Here is a 21,646-nt window from a genome sequence, read left to right as displayed (position 1 = left end):
GAAAGGGAAATAATAGATGGTCATTAGGCTTTACATAGGTTCCATTTCTCAAAGTGCTTTGTTTTTTTTTGTTTTGTTTTGTTTTAGAGTTAATATAGAGCTTTTTCTCACAGCCAAAGAACCATAGAATGGTTTGAGTTGGAAGGGACCTTTAAAAGCCATCTGGTCCAACTCCCTGCAATGAGCTTCATCAGATCCTCCATCCTCCCACAGCTCCATCAGATGAAATCCTGTCCCTCTTATAGTCCCAAAGCCCACCAAATTGAACTAAGCCTAAAGAGAGCATTACTGGGATTATAATGCTAATGTCTTAAGCATATATAGAATAATCCCCTGTGATGGGCTGCTGTGGACAGTGGCTCTGCATAGAACGAAACTGGGATGTCCATGTCCTTGCCCCATAGTCCCAACGTGAAGCCCTCATGGAAATACTTCTAAATCTGGAATCAGTTTCAGCACAGCTCTACAAGTTTTTGAAAGGGTGAAGATACAGGGATGTGCTGTTTTATTGGTAAAAGCAGGAAGAAAATCCATACTTCTTGTAAAAAAAAAAAAAGAATGGCATGACATTTTCCTCGGCAAAAGGTGAAAAATCAGTTTTGTTGAAGAAAAAAAAGAGAAAAAAAAAAGTGTTTGGGAAAAGGCTCACTTGAGGAGCAAGAGGAGGTAAAGGCCTTTTCAGCAGGCAGAAAGAATAATGAGAACAGTTCCCTGTGGTGAGAAGAGCAGTGAGGGCACAGGAGGAGGGCAGGGTGAAGGCAGCGCTAGGACCTGCACAGCAGCAAGCAGCTTCCTCCTGGCACTGCCCTACCACCATGAGATCAGCTCGAAAGGCTGGAGACAACAAAACCCATCCAGAGAACGCGTGCCATGACAGGAAAGCTTTCTGGACCTGGGCTGGTGGCCACCAGGCACATGGAGTGCTGGGGATGGAGAGCATCCACCCCACTGGCAGTCACCACCCGTGCCTGCCTGCCTGCCTCCCTCCCATCCATAGGCTCGTGCTGGTTGGGAAGCAAAGGGCAGAGATTTGTTTTTACAACTGAGGTAGCATTCATTTTTCAGGGATAAATAAAAAGAGTCAGCAAAACAAGTTTGCATGTAAAAATCACAATCTGTTACCCTTGAGCAGAGGGGCGCCAGTGAGTAGGTAGACCCAAACTTGCATGTGGGCTGGCACCAGGCCCAGTGTCAGCAAAGGACAGCCCTTCAGCTCAGCACTGATAGAAATAACCATAAGTGAAGGAAAAAAAATCCCATCTGAAGCCCTGTGGTGGCACCAGGTCCCCATTCCTGCTGCTTTCTGTGGCCCCCAGCTGCAGGTGCCTGGGCTGCAGACTTGGGAACTGCCAAAACTCAGCAACACACGTGATTTCAGGGCAGAGAGCTCCTCCCAGGGCTGTCCTGCAGCTCATCATCCCTTGCAAGGGGCCCAGCCCCATGACAGCTCACCCAGACGCACACCGTATTCCCAGCAGGATTTATAGCTGACACCACAGCACTCAGCTCAGACGCTAATTCCAGTTAAATTCCCGTGACAGATGAAGCACAAGCTCCCCATGCCCTCCCTGGCTTTCACCCTTGCCAACCTTAGCACTGCCGAGAGGATGTGAAGGATCACAGCCAACCCTGCTGCAATGGAGAGGGGACTCATGCCCAAAGCCTCTCCCTACAAACATTGCCCACTCACGCACCACCACAACCTCTCAGACCATTCTCCCCTTTATTATAGAGAACCATAGAATCAGTCAGGTTGCAAAAGATCTCTCAGAACACCAACTCCAACCCATCCCCACTGACCACATTCCCCAGGGCCACATCTCCACAGTTCTCGAATACCTCCAGGGACAATGACTCCACCATTTTCCTGGGCAGCCTGTGCTGATGCAACATCATTCTTGCAGAGAATAAACGTTTCCTAAAATCCAACCTTAACCTATTCCTCGAGTCTCAGTTTTTACCATGCAACAGGTTTTAACCCCTAAACTATGGTTTATGTTTGGTTCACACTGCGGTTCAACCTCTGAAGACCAAACTTCTACAAAACTGTGATTGTGACCATCCACAAACCAGCCCCAGGAGCATCTGAAACCACGCACCTCAACTGAGAGAATCCTGCACCAACGTGCAAGAGAGAAGGAGCAGAAGCTAGGTAAGAACTGTTCATGCCATACGGTCATACTATAAGACATAAGCGCATCTCCTTCACCACGTAGCTCCAAGTAATTCAGCCAGGTCAGGGACAGCCTTTGCAAGCATGAGCCATACCCACTGGGGACCCAAACATCCAAGTGCACAGTATGGTCCATGTCATGATGACATCTTTTCCCTCCAGCCTTGTTTCCCATGTTTGTTGCAGACGGGTGTCAGGAGGCGTGAGGACTCCTAAGCAAACTGATGCTGTCTGGCTCCTGTAACCAAGGGCACCGCGATGCAATTACATGGTGTCTAACAACAAGCATTTTCTTCCCTCGTGGAGCTCCTAAAATTACCAATTTCATGGTTGATTTTGCTCCCTGCTCATTTCTGTCTGTAACTCGCATCCCCCACATTTCCTGGCTCCTGGTGCGTCGCAGCAGGGATGGGTTCATGGAGCTGCCTGGAGCCTAGTGACGGGAATGTGTCACCGATTTTGTGTCTGTCCTGGTGCTTGAGTCATTTCCAAGTGCACTGGAGATGCCAACATCACGCCTGCATGGGGACAGGGGATGCAGACCCAGCGCTGTGGCAAAGCACAAAGTCAGCAATTGCAGGCAGAGGGCCCAAAGCATCCCTGTCCACACAGTCACCTACAACACAACCAGCCCCACAGCTTGGTCCTGTCACTTCCCAAATGCTCTTTGCAGTCCTTAAAGCCCCCACGTTCCTCCAAATCACAGTTTTACACAAAACTCCTTTCCATGCAGGGTGCGTTTTAGCTTGAGGGAAGAAGATGAGCTCTGCATGAAGCTCCTAACCTGCCATGCAGTTATTGGTTTAAGATTTTCCTCTCTAACCCAATCCCCATGGGCCTGAGAGGCATTCTACATCCCTTTAGCAACACATTGATGAATTTGCATGGTTGCATTTCCACTCAACAAGAAGGTCCTTCCATGCCACTGCCTACATATAAAATGCTCTGCCCACCCCATCTCCTCACAGAATGCTTAAGTTTTACTGTACTGCACTTGTCTTGCCATGCTCACCCCTTTGCATTAACTTCTTCAAACATCACACAAGTATTTTGACCTTAAAGCACAGCCTGGAGCTCCACCATGTACTTAGGACACCCAACCCATGTCTACCACCTTTCACAGCTCTTCAAATGAGACATAAAAATCTAGAGCCTCGTTAATCCCAGCGTCAGATATTCATTTCTGGCCAAGACTTGCGTATCTGGCCAGTGAGGAATGGGGCTGATCAGTCCCGTGCTGATTTCTCACATCAGGTTTGCTTTTATTTAACAGTATGTCTCTCAGAAGTCATACATCTCCGGCAGCTTCAGCTTAAGGAAGCGTAGCCTGCTGTTTATAGTAACAAATCTAATAATCAAATACAGTCTGGTAAATGACAAACTGTTTATTTTCCCCTCACATGAGGAATTCTTATAAAACTGCTGAAACATTCCATTTAAAAGTCATTTACATGACGATGTGCTGGGTGCTGTCATAAATCAGGAAAAGCAGCCTCATGAATAATTTCAGAGACTAAAAACAATCCCAAACAGGAATCTTGCGTGCGCTTTTCACTGAGGAACACACAAGCATAATGTTTTGCTTAATTAAGACAAAAGGAGACCATGATTGATGCGAATTGTGAGACAAGTTGAGCAGCACTTGCCAAGGGCTAGATGTGTTTGGCTTTTGGCACAATGGGGTCATGGCAGAGTTGGGACTGTCTGCTGTTTTGCAGAAGCACTCTCCCTTCCTTTGGGGCACCCAAACATGGGGCCCAGCCAAGCCCTTAAGGGACAGGCACACACTGGGGAACATACACAATGCTCCAACCTCCATCCATGCCTGCATACCTGGCACCACCAGAAATTGGTCTATGTCCTGTCTTTGGTAGCAGGCAGGAGCAAAGAAGCAGAGAAAAAAGAATATGAAAACCAAATGAAAGTGAAACAGTAAGATCCAAGACAAAAGAAACACCAAATTCCTGCTGTAAGTTGATAATAAGTAAAATTGGAGCAAGCAACAGCACTGGAGACATCCAGTCTGCATGAGAGCAGAGGTTCTGACTGTGCTCCAGCCTCATCCATGTCCAGCAACAGCTCAAGGGAGTTATGCTCATGATGATCAACAGCTATTTGTGTTAAAGCAGGTGCTTCCCATTTAAAAAACAACAAACAAACAAGGGTATAAAAGAAAGATAAGATCAGAAGCGGGTCCCTGTAGGTTTACTTCTGAATCTCGAAGCCCCTTCAGTCCGAAGCCTTCATCTGCAGGAGAACTGAACCCTTGAAATACTTCACTTGAAGTAATTCATATGCTTCCAGAAAGAAAAAGAAAAAAAAAAAAAAAGCAATCCTGTCCCACCCTGCTTTAACCTGAAATACGTCAGCAGAGAAAGCCAGCTGAAACCCTGCACGCTCCCCAGATGGGCAGTGAGGTCATCGGTGGACGTCCGCCCATGTCAGACTTTAAATCCCATTTTTGCTCCCTACACGTCATCGGTGTTTGAAACCTCCCCGCATGCTGGAGCACCCCTTCTGCAGCAGAGGTTTGACATCTAGTGGACAGATGGCTCCCAAGAAGCTGTCACCGTGCAGGCAGGGGACATGAGTGCAAAGTCACCTCCCTGCTGGATGAGACTCAAAGAGCAGGGGCTCACCGGCCCCCACAGACAACCACACGACAGCTGGGGTGTTACTGCAACCAAAAGACACCAGGCAGCATCAAGATCAGGGAGAGGTTACCCAGGCCCAGTGCTGGCAGGAGATCCAAGAGCAAGGCAGGCTCCAGGAGATGCTGGGACATCGAGCAAGCACATGTGGCACTCTATTTTTGAAATGCCAAAAACAAGCCAGTGCCTCCCTACTTCACTGCTATAAGGTTACCAAAATCCAACGGGGCTGCACGGAGCCATCAGCCCCACAGGCTGCCAGCTGTTGCAGTGTGGGTTCACAAGGGGTGGCTCAATAGGGTCACCCACTCTCAGCCCTTCTAAAGGCTCCCTTCCCCCTGACAGCTGCAGCAAGGCCTGGGCTACCAGTCTGTGAACTTGCATAAATCAAAGCATCTACCCCCATCAGAAAGGCAAACCAGACTGCCCATAGACAGACAACTTCATTACTTAATTTAGATAATGCTGCTCAGACATAAAGCATTATCCTCCTCAACTCACCAGAGCCTCTGCAAACAATGTCTCGAGATAAATTGATCAATTCTCACAAATTGCCATAAGATACAAACTCAAGTACCAAGGTTCAAACCCGACACCAGGATAAGAAAGAACTTTAGGCTTGAGTACTTGTGATTCGGTTCAGAAAAGGCTGAGATTTGCATAGCCACCTAGGGATTCAGCATGCCCAATTCCCATTAAAATTTATGGGCTGGAGAGGACAAGAGCTTCCAAAGGAAGGCCAATTTTTGCTCAAACTTTCTTTCCAATTTACAGACTACAGCAGCTCAGGATAGAAGCTTGGACAGGCTCTGAATGAGAAAGTGAAGCTTTTGGAAGGCTCTCCAGCTCTCCAGCAAGGGCAACGTGTCACAATGTACCAAAGAAAACAACACTGCAGAACGAGAGCCCAATAGATCTTGTTCTTCTTGGCAGCCCTATTAAATGCAACACAACAATGCAACTCTTTAAGGATGCTGGTCTGGGTGTTACAATGCAGAGGGCATCTAGTGGACACCCCGTCCTCCTGCTGTGAAACAACAGGCGGTAACAGACTGCACCAAGAGCCCTCTGATGCTGCATAAAACCTGGACAGTGTCCAACGTGGGACTGGATGAGGACACACTCATAGGGCCAAACGCATTCCTTTTGATGTCTTTGAGGGAGGATAGCTCTCCCTGTTTTACACTCTGGTGACCTACAGCCCAGTCTGACCCCAGCCTCTGGCCACGTAAATAAGGAGCAGTCAACCTGGAACAAAACATCTGTGAGATCTGCAGCAGGGAAAAATGCAAACGTCACTTCTCGGGGCTTATTCACAACCTCCTGCTCCCAGACATATCGTGATGTCAGCCTGTCGCTCCATTTTGCTGATATCTTATCCTATTTAGCACGACGTGCTTTTCTGTGTTGTGACATTGCCTTGCCTGCCAAGGACACAGAGGGGCGAAGGGGGACTCGGCGATAAGGGAGCTCAGAGGAGGAGAGGCGAGCATCATGGGCCAGACAGAAAGACACACAACTGTATTTGCAGAACAGACTCGGTTAAGTCTCCAGACATCATAAGACAATGTAACGTGGAACTGTGTTGTCTGGGGAATGCTTTAGAGGAACCCCAGCATCCAACTGTAGAGTCCCATATGTTTTGATAAGAGACTGTTAAAGGCACACTTCTATAAACACAAGTCACATTTTGTATAGATAGGGGCTGTAAATGTTACGTTAAAATACCTCAATAACCTCAAAGCCGATTCATGCTCTGCAACTGCCAAGAAAAAAAAAAAAGAAGCGAGCCCGGGATATTTCAGCTATCTGAAGTTATTTATAATAAACTCTGACTGAACTGAACATAACAGGCCAAAAGAGCACAGGAAGCAGCGATGAAGGGTGGTAAAGCTCACACTGCAATCCATCACCCCCGCTGCAAAGCCAGTGTGCAAACAAGGCAATAGGTCTGGCTTACATCAGGCAGAGCCAGGAAACGCAGGGTTAAGGTCAGCTGAACTCGGTCCTTATGTGACCCCCTGACATGACATCCAAGGACCTGTTTGCTTTGGTGTATCCCCAGGTACGGCCATGAGGTGATACAGAGTCTCCTTCATACACTTCCAGCTCCTCATCGTCACAATTCCTATTAGTGCCATTAAACCAAAAGGGATGGCTCAGGGATATTTTAGCCTACCAAATTTCTCTCCAACCTGTGAAAGACCAAAGGCTGCCAAGAAGTGATGCCTCAGATGTCGTTCCCTTTTCTTGTGACGAGCTGGAGGCTTAAATCCATCCTTCAGCTGATACTGCTGCTGACATTGACCCATCCTGGAGAGCAGGGATGTGCTTTCAAATGCAGTGTTAAGAGCCAAAGTGACAGCTTATCAGGACAAAGTGATATGAAGCAGGCAGGGGATTGATTTTGCCTAACTGATGCCTCTTGTCTTGCTTAAGGGCAAATTCTACAGCCCTTACCAAAATGAGCAGCTCTGCTAGGTCACAATGGGACTGTGGGAATGCACCAGTGCAATAGAGGACTGTGTGGTGGAAGCTCCCTGCATATGGTACCCACTGGTCTCAGATAAGCAGCAACAGGAAAATATCAGAAAAGCTCACAGCAAGAAACGATTCCCAATGACCACGTAACATCCAAAGGTTTCTGCGATTCAGCTTAAGTTATTCCCTTTCCATCATTCCCAAGCTCTGCCCCTCCTCCTCAAGCCAACACTGGGGTAATCAGAAGTCCTGGAGCATTTGGAGAACACTGACCATATGCAGTGCACAGCTTCATAAATTGGTACTCACCTCTAGAACCCATCTCTTAGAAGTTCTGTTCTGCTCACAGGGATATAAACTATTTTGGTGATGCTTCACAGGAGGAATTACAGCCCCAGCCTCAACCTTGACTGTCAACCTGTGTCTCACACCTCAGCTGCTGGCCCCTTACATGTCACCTTCTTGCTTCTTGGCTTTGGTTCCTTTCTTTCTTTCTACAAGATGATGACCTTTCTTCCCTGAAGCTTTCCAAGCACATGATCTGCTCTTATAATGCAAGTGCTGCTCTGTAAATATTAATAACAGAGCAGCAAATAGGCTCCATAATTGATTGCCTGTGCACATGAGAAGCAGCTTGGTGAGCTCCACCCCCTGACAAACATATACAGGAGAGCCTGGTAGGTGCCTGTCAAAAACTCAACAGAGCACCAAGAAAACAGCCATGACTCAGCAGGGCCTGGGAAGTTTCAATAAGAGATGTGTTTAATTTTTCTTAAAATGTAAAAACAGACTAAATACAGCCTTAGGACGACCCTCCCTTGGCTATGGCCGAGCATTGATTTTTTCCAGGCAAGCCCTGCTCCAGCAATACAGTAAGATTTCAGCTCATCTTAATGGGTGTGTGGAGCTGTGGGTTGGGGATGGAGCCATCTCATACATGCGAGAAACACTCAGACAAGATCACAAAAATGGAGCTAATCCATAGTATGCGAGACGAGCATCTAGCTAAGTTCCCAGTAATGAAAACCTGTCCTTTTCTGTAACCCTAGCCCTCAATGACCAAGTTTCTCCCAGTCTAAGCAGACTGTGAGAGCATGGCAGAAGTGGTTACAGCACAGGTGTATGCCTGGAATTGCAGAAACAACATTTGAGATCAATGACAAAAGGAAAATGCTGCAACCACATCAGAACCAGAAAGCCCTTCTGGCTTCTTTTTCATTTCCAGTATTGAGAGAGATGAAACCAAAGCCTCTACTGGGAAGGGAGGTGAAGGAAACCCCAGCAGACGCGGCGTTTCCCAGCGCCTTTGGGAATAGATCCAAACCTCCTTCCCTGAGAGGCTACTTCATAGGACACCACCATCCCAGGGTTTGTTTCCCACCACTGGCATCTCTCCCAACCCTCTGTGCCCAGAAGTCCGAGTCTGTAAAATGAGAAAAAAAAAAAAAAAAAATCAATCCAGAAAAGAAATTCAGGAGAAATAGATGGGGTATTTTTTTTTTTTTCCCCCTACAAGAGCTGCTCTGTGCGGTTCAGTCCCCCAGGCTATGAAATTCAATAAGCCCTAATGTTCCGATCGCTATAAGCTGTCTAGTCCCCACCATGCCAAAGTGGCTCAGATTTAACAACAAAATTACAGTGTACATTATACCATTACAGGCTCCGCACAAACACACTTACAAAAGGGCTTGGTAATAAGAGGCTGGGGATACACAGTGTGTTTAGGGCTAAATCCTGCTCCTGGATCCATCTGCCTTGCTGGCATTGGAATTACCTATCCAGAACATGGGGCCAAAGAAAAAGAATCGAGTCTTGTTTTCTTTTCCAAAGCCAACCCATTGTCTCCTGCTGAACCTTCTCTGAGCTTCTTCTATGGTAGGGAACCACAGTCAATGACAAAGCTCTCGCAGATTCATTATTTCAGTCAGTTCAGCTCAGATTTCTGTTAACACCTCCAAATCCATCTGAATACTTCCTCATGGAGAAACCAAGGAATAAGCTTGATTGCTATCAAGCTGCACAAGAAGGGCTTCCATTCCTTTGCAACAAATAAATACATAACGCAAAGTCTACTCCACTAGGAACAAAAGCACAGGTACACACAGATAAGTATTCTGTATGTATCATACAGACATGTATCACACATGCACACACACATTGCTTTTGTCTGTCCCTCTGCTTTTCCATCATCTGTGCCTGAAAACTGAACCCGAAGAATTCCCATGCGAGGTACCAAATGCTGCAGTTTGCTTTGTCTCCTGGTGAGCTCTTCATCCTTCCCCACATCTGCCATCGCCAACAAGGGACAGCAGCAACTTGCTGCTGCTTCCTCTCCTAAGCCACGTCAAGAAGAAACCTGGGCTGCAGCTCCTCTGAGACAGCAGCTCTGTGCAAATTGCTGCTTTTCCAACACAAATCTCAGAGGGCTTAAGCCCTTGCATCAGAACAACAGCAAATCACAAGAAACATGGGCACTGGGGGGGAACTGAAGAGTTGGGTGTGCCAATGGCCCCAAGGGACAACCAGTCCCAAGGCATCCCTGCTCGTAACACCCACAGCTCGTGGCACTCTCCAGCCTTCTGGAACACAACAGATGTCCCAACCACCACATCCCATCCTTTCTGGCTGACTTTCTGCAACAAGGTTTGTGGAATCTTAGAAAATCTGGCAAGTCCTTCTCCTGCTTTGCAGGACAAGGATGGGAGCAGCAGGCGCAGAGCAGTGCCCAGCCTGAACTCACTGCCTGAAGGAACCGTGACACAGAGATGGGCACACAGAGTTCTCTTATTTCTCCGGATGGCTTCCAGAGGCCCGGCTGCTGAGCAGTAATGGCAAGATACCGGTAGCATTGTGAATTTCCATCTGTCAGTTGAAACTGGCATCATTAGATCCCAAATCCATGCATTTAATCCATTGCCAAAACTAGCCCGCCTGGTACAGGGCTCAGTGCAGATTTTTATTACTGGGAATAAAGAGGAAAAGGTCTCTTACAGCTGCATCCCATCAGAGCTCTGACTCCCACCCAGCTCTGAGTGGACCTCAGCCCCAGTTCTCTCCCAGTTCCCCCTCTATGCAGCCCAGTGGCTCCCGACCGCTGGTTCAAAAATCCAGCTCACATCCCAATGATTTTAGGCTTTCTGAAATCTTAGGATTAACTATTACAGGAGATCGCATCATAACTTTCCCACCATCCCAAAAGCTAAACATTCACTTAAAGGTATATCTCATTTAAAATCACAGCGCTGCTTCACCAGCAGGATTAACGGATTGGACATGAACGCCAGATGCTACCTTAAGAATTAAGGGCAAAATCTGAGCTCAAGTTCTCTTAAAACATCTGTGCAAATAGAGGTAACATATTTCTTGCATGAGCTTTAACGCTAACGGCAGAGGTTGCTGCGGTATGGTTTGGGGGCCCAGGAGGGTCGAATTCAGGGAGGAACATGGGATAAGAATGCAGCCCACCAAGTGTTTGTGGCATGCAGACGTGGGGCTGGGGCTATATTGCATCTCTTCCTCATTTACATGGGCACAAGATCATGAGCTCTGTGCATAATCCAGGGGAAACTAATCGCAGCTCTGTCCGTGGGCACTCACAGTGCTCCCTGTCTGTAAAAGCAATTTAAAACAACCAACCAACACAGAAACATGATTCAGAGTTCATTCACTGTAAACTAATGCGATCCTGGTTGCTCTAATGGAGTTACTCCAAAGATGTCATTTAGGCAGAGCCCATCGGATAAATCTCATCTTTTCCTTCCCAGTAAGGTGGGTGGATGCTGCTGGCCCCAAACTAAAAATGTAGGTGACAGAAGCCAAGGAAAAGGTAAACAGGAGCTGGCTGCAACCTGAATGGCTCTAGGAAGGTGCTGCTCAGAGAGTAACTGAATTATAAACTTAAACCTAGTTTTCTATTTAAGAAAACACACCAAAATACAGTAGAACGTCTCAGAGACAGCTAGATGGTAAATAGGAAAACATCTAGAGGCAGAGAAGCCCCACACTGCCTAAAACTCTTCCTCAACATGAGGAAATAGCACTGACTCTGAGCTCTGGACTTCTGCTGCCATTAATCAGCAGAGTTCAACTGGATAGCATGGTTTATGACGGAGCAGACCTCAAAGATCACCCAGTTTCAACCCCTCTGCCATGGGTTGGCTGCCTCCCACCAGACTAGGCTGCCCAGGGCCCATCCATGGCCTTGCATGCCACCAGAGATAGGGCAAACGCAGTGCCTCCTGTTCCAGTGAATGGTGGATCTGGCGTGGAAACATGCTGGGAAAAAAACACGTGGTCTCAATGCATCAGGCCAACTTGTAAAGAAACTGCAAACTGAAATTGCATTCATTGGTTCCCATCAAATCTGAGAGGTGAGAACTCTGAAGGCAACCAAAGAACCAAAGCGCAGTCTGGGATGCAGCTTCTAAGTGCCTCAAAAAGCAGCAAATGAATTTCTCTGAAGCATTATAAATTACGGCCTGAAAATAAAAAGTAGTGCCTGTGAAACAGCTACAGTTCACAAGAAACGTTTATTAATATCTACTGCAACAAGTCAGCATCTCTCAGTAGGAAATATCCAACATGGAATAAATTTTAAAAAATTAATAGCAAAGGGAAAGCACACACAAACACACTGAAAGAATTGTAATGATTGCCCGCAGTGAATGGTGGGTATAGTAAGTTGTGTGCAGATGCACAGTTAACTTCTGAACCACCCAGCTCTTGTAGGAGCACTAAGGAGGTTAAGAAATGAGGAAGAAATGGGTGAGCAGTTGTTTTCTAAGTGCATCTGGAATCAAACCTGCTCAGACATACCTGGCTTGGGACAATATTGGGACAAATTTCTACTCTGAGTCACTGCATGCGTAGCCTGTAACTAAAGCACAAACGCAATAGGGACAGAGATGAATTATAGAACCACTGAAGTTGGAAAAGCCCTTTGAGATGCCCAGCCCCAACCCACCCCACCATGCCTACTGATCACATTCCTCAGTGCCACATCTCATAGTTCTTAACACCTCCAGGGATGGTGACCCCACCACCCCCTGGGCAGCAGTGCCAGTGCACAACTGTCCTTTTGGAGAAGAAATTACTCCCACTGTCCAACTCAAGGCTGGTGGTAGCGTGAGGAATGGCAGCAGCATGGCTGCAGCACAGCTTACAGAACATTACGTTTTTAAAATCAAAAATCTGATTTTATTTTCATTATTTATATTCCTGATCTACTTTGCCCAGATGAGCTTTGTTTTCGTTTTTTTTTTTTTTTTTCCTTTTCTCCTGATTCTGCTTCAGCTTCACTCCACCAGCCACAATTTCACATTCCCATTCCTGGGCACCAGCCCCAGCCCCATCTGCTTTCCCTTCTTCACACTCCCGAGCACACACAGGTGTTCCACACGGCAACCTTCACTGCAAGACAACAAGGAAAATCCCCCATCTGCTTTGCAAGCATTTCTGTAATTAGCTTTCCAAACTCCCTTGTTACAAAAGCCATCCTGAAAGCAGGAACCAAGCTTCCCCACCTGCCTGCCCGAAATCACAGCCATCCCAATGTTGTGCTCCAGCACTAGAAGATCTGTGGCTATACCTGCATGTCAGTCACTTCGCAAGAGATGGGAACTCCCACTGCTGAACCACGAACCTGAGCTTGGCTGGCAGATGGGAACAAAGGGCATTTCACAGAGAAAAGCAAGAGCTGAGGAGCGCAGGGTGAGGGAAGCACGGACTTCGGGTGCCAACCGAGCCAGTTTCTGTTGACATTAAACAGGAAGCTCGGGATTAAACTCTTGATTAGCTGTATTGAGCCAACACAGAGAGCCAAAATAAGCGGAACTAAAAACACATGTGGATGTACAGCATATTTTTAGACAAGTCACAATTTGCAAAGTTCTCTCCCTCGCCGTGCCTAATTGCTTGCCATTCAGCAGGAGATGCTGCTGGGTGCTGCACCTGCACCTCTCCCTGCACTCTGTGAGTGCTCAGCAGCTCCGGATGATACCAGAAGAATGGCTGTTTGGGAACAGGTTTTTCCACGGCACGCTTCAATATTTTAACAGCAATATTTATACTCTGAGATGACAAACGATGATTAGTTCAAAGCCTCCCGCTGCACTTGTCAGGGTATGGTCTGAATAAAGCCAGATTAGCAGCAAAGGCTTTCTGATAAAGCTCCTCACATCTGATACATGCTGGTTACGGAGCAGAACGCAAGCAAATAAAGTTTGCCAAAGCAACGGGAGCCGCACACATCCACACCTCCGTGTGCTCCAGCGCAGAGCCCCGAGCCACAAATTGCAACACTGCAGCAGAACAGAGCCAGCACACGTTGCTCATGCAATAAGGAATGAACCAACTGCAAGCCCCAGCTCAGAGCTGGATCCATAGCAGCACCCAACAAACAGCTCGGCCTTGTCCATAGCACGGAGCTGCAGCGTGAACTGGAGCGTTGGACACAGATCACATACATCATTTTGCACAAAGTACATTTTTTTTTCAGCATCCAAGTGTATTTATAGACACCTGCACTGAGGGCTGGTTTGGAATAACACGCAGGATGTTGTTGGGAATGTTGGGTTTGCCCCAAAGCGATGTCAGGGCGACCAGCAAGCGCTGCAAAGAGCTGCGCTTCAGAAAATATAATAAAAACTAGGGAAAAAAATCAGGTTTGATGCAAGCAGAGGCTCTACCAAATAGGAGAGCAGAGCCAAGTCCCACAGCAACCCCGCTGGCACCGCCACGCTCTGTAACCACTCGAGAACATAAATCACAGGAGGTTTTTTTTCCAACGAAGGCACACAGAACTCAACCTATTATGAATCACGGAATGTTTTTATGAATCACGAACAAAGCAGCAAAGTTCCTCCAGCCTTATCGAAGCCGTGCTGCCACTTGGGGCTGTGATGGAAAGCAGGTCCCAGCACGGATTGCAGCCCATTTCCCAGCCACGCACGTAGGAAGGTGCCAGGGGGCACCAAGCAGCATTCCTTGCTGCTGCTCTGGCCCTAGTGCATGCACAGAGCTGGCTGCACCCTGCCCTCCCAGCACAGCTCTGCTGCACCCAGCATCCATGGGGAGCAGGGGCACCCAGTGATGGGCACAGCACGAATCGGCACTTCATGGTCCAAATGTTAGCAACAGCAAAACATTATGTTCAAGGGAAAAAAAAAATAAAAAAAAATCAGCTCCATACATACATACATAACTTGGGGCTGCTGTGGGCTGACAGCTTGGGAATAACCAGGAAAGGACCTCGCAGGGTCTCAACGCCCAAATCCTGCTCTGCGCCACACAACATGCACACAAAGTACATAACATCCCACCCACAGCCCTCCATAAATAAACCCACGTAGGAGATCCAGGACTGGAGAAATAAGTAAGTTTGCTTCCAATTATATATCTTTTAAAAAAGAGCAAATAATGTCAGTAATAACAGAAGGTAACACAATACAACACCAGACAGCAAAGAACTCAGCTTTGACCACTGCCTGTGTCACAAGTGCTACACCCAAGCTGTGTATTTGCTCCAACCCATCATATATATATATATATATATATATATATATATATATATATATATATATATACACACACACACATGGATTCCTGCTTGGAGCAGGGTTTGGAGATAAGCCTGAGCTGGGAAGGAGATTCCTGAGCTGCAGTCATCGCTTATGAAAGCCCAATGCCTGCACAACACAACACACAAACACAGTTTGACAACAATCAGCCGCTCAGCACCACGGAGCCCCGGCGTTCCGCTCCTGTGATTAAACTTTAATGGTCACAACTCTCTGCTTATTGCTCCCTGATGTGAAAATCAGCTCCATGCACATCTTTCGCTTTCATTTCTTGGCGAAATTTGGTGTTTTTATTAATACATAAACATGTGCGGTTTTTTTTGTGTGTGTGGGGGGGGGGGGGGGGGAGATTTTTCCACTTCCAAATGAAGTACCGTCACCGACCCCACAGCCACACACCTCCTGCCTGCTGCTCCAGCACCCGATGCACAGCCCTGGGGTGGCTGCATGCCTCCAGCCCGGCACGCTCCCGGTCCCGTAAGCTGATCCCAGCCCCACCTGTCCCCCTAAGGACCAGGCAGGGGCTTTTTTTAGCTGCTCCTAAGCCTGGCAGCAGCCCCCTCCTGCTTAAGCTGCAGAGGGAACCATGCTTCTGGCTGAGCCGTGTGGGATTCCACCTGCTCCGGGGCACAGGTCTGCGCTATCTCTGCTGACAACAAATATTCCGAGCGGCTGGGCTGCTTTTGCAGTTCAAGTGATGTGGGATTGACAAGGGCTTGCCCTAAGCCAGGAGATGCACTCAGCAGCACTTCTTGAGCTGCAACGGCGTCTCCTTTTAGGATGCTCCTGCACCCAGATCTGCGGTGTCAACCCCAGGAAGATGCCACAGAGCTGCCTACACGGAAACAGAACCCCAGTCGTGCAGGATGGAGCACCCACAGGATTTGAGGCATGCTGGGCAGACAGACAACGCAGTAGCACAGGGGTAAATAAAGGCTTTCTGCATAGCGGCGTGCAAGTTTCCGAGCAAGAATATCATAGAAACAATGAACCCCACGCTGTGAAATACCCCATGAGCCGGGGACAGGGGGGACAGGGGCATTAGAGGCTCAGAGGGAAAACTTCCCCAGCATTCCCAATCACAAAGAATGCAAAGGACAACAAAAAGCAGCACTGAAGGAGGAAACCCGCTTTACAGAAAGGTTCAGTGCTTCCCAGAGAAGCATGCACCTCAGACACAAGATTCTAAGAACTCCACAGTTACACCCTTCTGTCTGCAACAGAGGGAGATTTTAATGCAAACCTAAAGATAATTATCATGCTTTATGGATCTGTGCTTTTACATAGGCAGGAAGAGTCACCACAACTGCATGGCTGGCCAGAAACCCCCCAGTGCTTCCAACCTCTGCTTCAAGTTATTTCTTCCCCTGGGACATCACTGGCAGAGATCTCAGTCCTTATGGGGGGACCTCAGCCCTCCAATCTCTCCAAGTTCCCCAGCCCTCAGCAGTGGCATCCATCCCTGAGAAGCCCAACACTGCCACGCACTCAACCCCAGTTCCCAATGCGATGCACACCTCTGTACTCCTCCGCACAGCTTCCAAAAGCACACCCAGCAGCACTGCAAACACTCTCACCAAGAAATTTAAGGGCTGACACTTTCTCACTGCAGCACATGGGACTAGTGGTGGGCAAGAGGAGACAGAGGTGGGGAAAAATCCCAGCCAGGAGCTTGACCCCTGTCACGAGCGTTGTTCTGTTCCAGCCAAAACATGCCAGTTCCGACAGCAGTAATGCTGAAGAAGGGGCTTATGAGCTTTTATTAGATTTCTGCCTCACTGTGAACCAACAGTCACAATTTCCATCCGATATGATGTCACACGAGTTAAGTTTTACAAAGGAATTTGCTCTCCTGTGAATTCTTTGGCAAGATGCTGTGACACAAAGTTCTGCCCAACAATAAGAGCACAACCTCACCCACACAAGCGCACCTGAACCCATTTCCCTAGAATGCTGTTGGCTGGGAGGTGACACCACTCTGCTTCCTATCAGCTGTGGGTTAATTTGGCAGCACCTGTGCATTAAGACTGCTGAGCCCAGAGCAATGCTCCAGAGCAAGCTGCTGCCAGAGCCCGGGGAGAGGCCTCACCCTCCTTTAGCCCCCAAAGTTTTGAAAGGAGATAATCTACTTTGTGGGAACAGCTCTGCCTCAGATATGAGGATATGGAATGGATACTTCACTTTTTTTAATTACAGAACTATCCTCCACGTTTATTGGCTATAGGGCCGAAGCATTGCTGTGCACAGCTCCTGCTCGTTTCCTTCTCCCTTCAATACACACACGGCCCTTCTTGCAAAAGCATAAAGCAGAAATCTCTCTGCGCAACTTTACGTGAACCCAGCTGAAACAAGGGGAAGCTCAAGGCCATAAAAAAAAAAAACAACCCATGGGCTTTTCCCTCCAAGATTTCTCTTCCTTACAGATTAAGGCAACGTCCTGAGGAGGGTTGTGCAATTCCTCCTAATGACACCGCTCACCGGGTGGTGGAAAGCGGCGATCTCAGATGCACACGGGTTTCTTTGGTTAACTGAAAGGAGATCAATACTAACAGTATTAATAAATAATGCTTTTAATAGCGGCGGCAGGATGCAGGCAGTGAGCTGCAGGCAGGTACCAGGGTAGAGGTAAAAAGCATTAATTATCTGCACAATGTCAATGCTGCTGAGCTGACGTGCGGAGCACAGCTAAAAGCTCACTTCTGAAGATCACCGAGACAGACTGACAACTCTCAGCTTTCACACAAGCATTTCGGGTAAAATTCAATTTTCCCGTATGTCACAACTGAAAGGAACAGACTGCTCTTTCTTATTTAACATTAATAAACTGGATAAAGGACACAGGAGACGGGGGAAGATGCAGAGCTTTGCACTCCCTCCTCCTTCCCTGCCTGCAAGTTGCAAAAGAACAAAAGCAAAGGGGAGTTTTTAGGAGCAATGTGTGTGCCCTCCCCAAACTCCGACCCGCTCCATTTTTCTGCCACGAGAAAGCACACATGCACTCTGAGCTCTTATATAAACAGCAAAAGGGTCAGCGCCTGTCTGAAATTCCCCACCGCGTCTCAAATAAATACGAGGTCGCCTATAAACTTCTCTCCCTCCCACCCGGACTGGGAGAGAAGCGAAGTTGAAGGGTTTCTCCCTGTTCTGCGGGTGGCAACTCGGTGCTGTCCCCATCCCTGTGACACCGGAGCACCTCATCCCACTGCCCCATACCACAGCTGAGACCTCACCGTGTTCCTCCCCAGGGCAGGGGGTTATACATGGGGGGTGATGCACACTGACGTGTCCCACTCTTGCAGCGAGGGGGTGCAGACCCACATCCTCCTCCTGGGAATGGGAACCAGGGCAGTGCAGAGAGGGAACCGCAGGGACCCCAGGGCTCCAAGCATCCCTGGGCACTAGGATGCAGAACCCTGGTGAAGTGCTCCGGGCACGGGAAGGGGCTCCGGGAGTGGGATGGGGATGGTGCGGGGTGCGGTGCCCCTCGGGGAAAGGATATGGGTTACAGACCAGCCTGAGGCACCAGCTGCGCGGGCGGGTGGTTTGCTTGAGGCAGAAGAAAGCGGTGGGTGCCAGAGCCGGGTAAGGCACCTGCTCCTCCTCCTCGGAGGCCAGGTCGGGCGGCGGGTCGCGGCTGGGAGAACCGCTGGGAACGGAGCCGGCATCGTCCAGGGGCTGCTCGGCGGGGCGGCGGGGCGGCACGGTGATGGGCACCCGCACCTCGCCGCCGGCCGGGCGCGGCTCTCGGCTCTCGCCATCACTCATGGTAGCAGCCAGGACCTGCGGGGCAAGGGCAGGGGGTGAGGGGCTGCAGCCCCCTCGCAGCGCCGGGCGCGGCTCCCACCTGGCCCCGCCGCTTCGGCCGCAACAAAGCCGGGCGGTGTGGGGCGAGGAGCCGCCTCCGGGCGCGGCCGCTCCCACCCTCGAGAAGGGAAGCTGGATGTCCGTGCCCCCACCCCGCCATCACCCTCCTCTGGGGTGCTCCCACCCATCCTTTAGATTTTCAGGGATGGAATATTGCTGGGAAGGGGGTGGGGTCCTACCTTAGTTCGGCGGAGCTCGGTGTCCCCAGGAGCATAGCCGTGCCGTGCGGTTCACATGGGACCAGGCTGCAATCGGGGCAAAGGAAGGCGGACGACCCCCCCCTCCATACACAGCTCCCCAACGACAACGTATATCCAACGGAGGCGGGGGGGAGACCGGGGCTCGGCGTGCAGCGTCCGCCCTCGGGGATGGAGGAAGGCTGGGGAGGAGGAGGAGAAGAGGTGGCGGGGGCGGGGGCCCTTCCCGAGCCGATCGGAGCCGAGCGGAGTCTCTCCCGACGGTAATCCCAAGGAGCGAGCGGGCGGCTCCGCAACCGCTTTGCAAAGCTTCGCCCGTGCTTAACAGGAAACTTCGGATTTACCGGGGGAGGAGGGAAAGAAGAGGGGAGGAGAGAGAAGCGGAGGCGGAGGGGGCTGGGAGCCCGGCGGGGCAGGGCGGGGGCGGGCGGCCGGGAGGAGCCGGGGCAGCCCCGGGGGGTCGGCTGCATGTTTTCCCCCGGACGGCTGCGCTGCGTTCCCTGTACCTTTGTTCAGGCTCCGGGCGATGCGTGGCGAAGGAAGATTGCCCCCCCTATCCTCTCGGGCTGCCACGCTCACGAGTAAGGGGAGGCGGACCCCTCCCCTAAAGGCCTTACAAATCTTTTCTTGGTTGGTTTTTGTTGTTTTTTTTTGGAGGGGACAGGGTTTGTTCCGCCTCCGCCGGGCTCCCCGTGAACGCGCACCCCAAAGGGGCGGATGCAGCCCCCCGTTTGTGCTTTTCTCTGAGCGCGGCGTTGTAGGTTTGCACCCAACCCCACTCCCATGGGGGTCCCGCAGCCCCCCCCGAGTGCCACGGGGGCATTAATTCATTAGTCTGAATAAATAAATGGATAAGCCCAAGTTAGAGGTCGGAGCGTTTTAATAAATAAAGATCAGCTCTTAAACAGCAGTGATTTTTAGCTGAGTAGCTAATCTTCTCAAGGGCTTAGCTCGGAGGGATCAGAATAAACAGATAATAGAAAGTCCGTTACAGGCACTGTCCCCTCAAAACTCTGCTTAGGAAGTTTGATTCTTCTAAGTTATTTCAAATTTGGTAAATTATATCCGTCTGTAGCGCAGGTGGAAAGAGGGGAAAGGGAGATTAAGAATGTTAGCTTGATGCATTCCCTTCCACTGGCATCTTTTGAAGAGTGAGCTCAGTCCATACCCCCACATTCAATTTGCAAATGCAGTTCCCAATGCTATTCTTCATGGTTAATAACTGGGAATTGATTGAAAAGGGAGGTCATGCCGCTCTCCGAGCAGAAAGCACAGAGCCTAATGGGGCCAGTGAGGAGATGGTTTTACACACGCGCGTTTGGTGGTTGTTTTATTACATGTTTGCAGGTTGTGATTAACAGTATGTGGCCATTTTATTATTGAACAAACAATGCCTCTGACAAGCAGGACACGGGCCTGCAAAGCGATGGTGTGAAGGAGAGATTGCGCTTGGAGTTTCCATGCTGGATAATTAGGGCAAATCATAATTTACTGTAGGAAGGGAAGATTTGTCTGCGAGTTGGTGTGGCTCTCCTTGAGCAACTTGAATTCCACTCGTAAATTACCTTGCTCAGGAAAATGACCTTTGAAGGAACAAAGGAGTTCTACTGTAGTGGGAAGAGGCCAAGCTTCTGCTGCCCAGGCCATAAACCAGGCACTGCCTCCCTCCAGCCCCATGTCAGAGAGCAGGATGCTGCTCCCCTGGCCAACAAATCCACCCTCAAAGCCGTTCCCCTGCAACTGTCCTTGTCTGGGCTGGGGCTGCGGGGAGCCTGGGCTGCAGACAGGCTTCCCATGGCCAGGCATCATATACTGAGCATGGCAATGTCAAGGTCTTAACCTGTTGTCTGATGGAGAGTATTTAAAGCCAAGAGCCTTATTAATAAACTCCATACAACGATGGCAACTGAGAGGGACTTTTATTGCAAGAACAGAGGATTCTGATGAAGCTTGGCAAAAAAATAGGCCCAAACCAATCCTCAGTGAGGATTTTGGCTCATCCTCCGAAAGATGAATTAACTCCAATGGTGGTCATTGCTGAAGAGAGACAACGTTTTGCTGGAAAAACACTCCCTCCCTCCCATGCTTCCTACTTAACCTACGTGTGGCAGTTGGAAGGAGCAGGGCAGATCCTGCTCCATTTACTCCAGATGGCTGCGCTGGCAGCAGGAGAGCTGCTGCAGTTCTACACCAGCTAGAAGGATCTGGCCACAGCACTGCTGTCATTAATAAGCCAGCAGAAATCTCAAGATCAATACTGATCTGAGGATGTATATACCCTGAATGGGCACTTGGCTTGCAATTTCACAGCTGCCCTAATGGGATGTGTAATGCTCTTAACTGGCCCTCATAGATCGTCCCCCACTGGCACGCACCTGGCTGTACTCCAGAGCACACATGAGGTGGGAAGGCTGGAGATGGGCACAGCTGCCCCAAAATCACACAGGCAGCAGCCACCCGGGCCAAGACAGCTCCCTCGGCTACAGCAGCCACAATGCTGCTGTAAATTAAACAGCAGATCTGCTCTGTCACAGCCTACTTGTGGATTGAGGGCATCTAACCTCACTCCCTTCGTCACCTTCATCATTTCATTTATTTAGTGCAAAGCAGCTATTTGCTGGTACAGACAAGATAGGACTTTGCAGAAAGATCCCCAAGTCTTCTCAAGTATTTTTCATAAAGCCAATTTTACGGACTGTTCCC

At 49.3% G+C, this 21,646-nt stretch overlaps 1 long non-coding RNA gene across 1 annotated transcript; it reads right to left on the bottom strand.

Moving 5' to 3' along the window:
* Positions 1 to 15,223: 15,223 nt before the first annotated feature.
* LOC128078919 (uncharacterized) lies at positions 15,224 to 19,308 on the bottom strand. The gene is made up of 2 exons (XR_008205919.1): positions 18,926 to 19,308; positions 15,224 to 18,662 (listed from the first exon to the last, which is right to left on the bottom strand). It is a non-coding gene; the product is annotated as an uncharacterized LOC128078919 (long non-coding RNA).
* Between the last annotated feature and the right edge of the window lie 2,338 nt (positions 19,309 to 21,646).

Source organism: Tympanuchus pallidicinctus, unplaced genomic scaffold (assembly GCF_026119805.1).
Source record: "Tympanuchus pallidicinctus isolate F22 unplaced genomic scaffold, pur_lepc_1.0 scaffold18, whole genome shotgun sequence".
Classification (NCBI taxonomy): Eukaryota; Metazoa; Chordata; class Aves; order Galliformes; family Phasianidae; genus Tympanuchus; species Tympanuchus pallidicinctus.
Note: the sequence above shows the minus strand (reverse complement) of the source record. Positions and strands in the feature narration are given on the sequence as shown.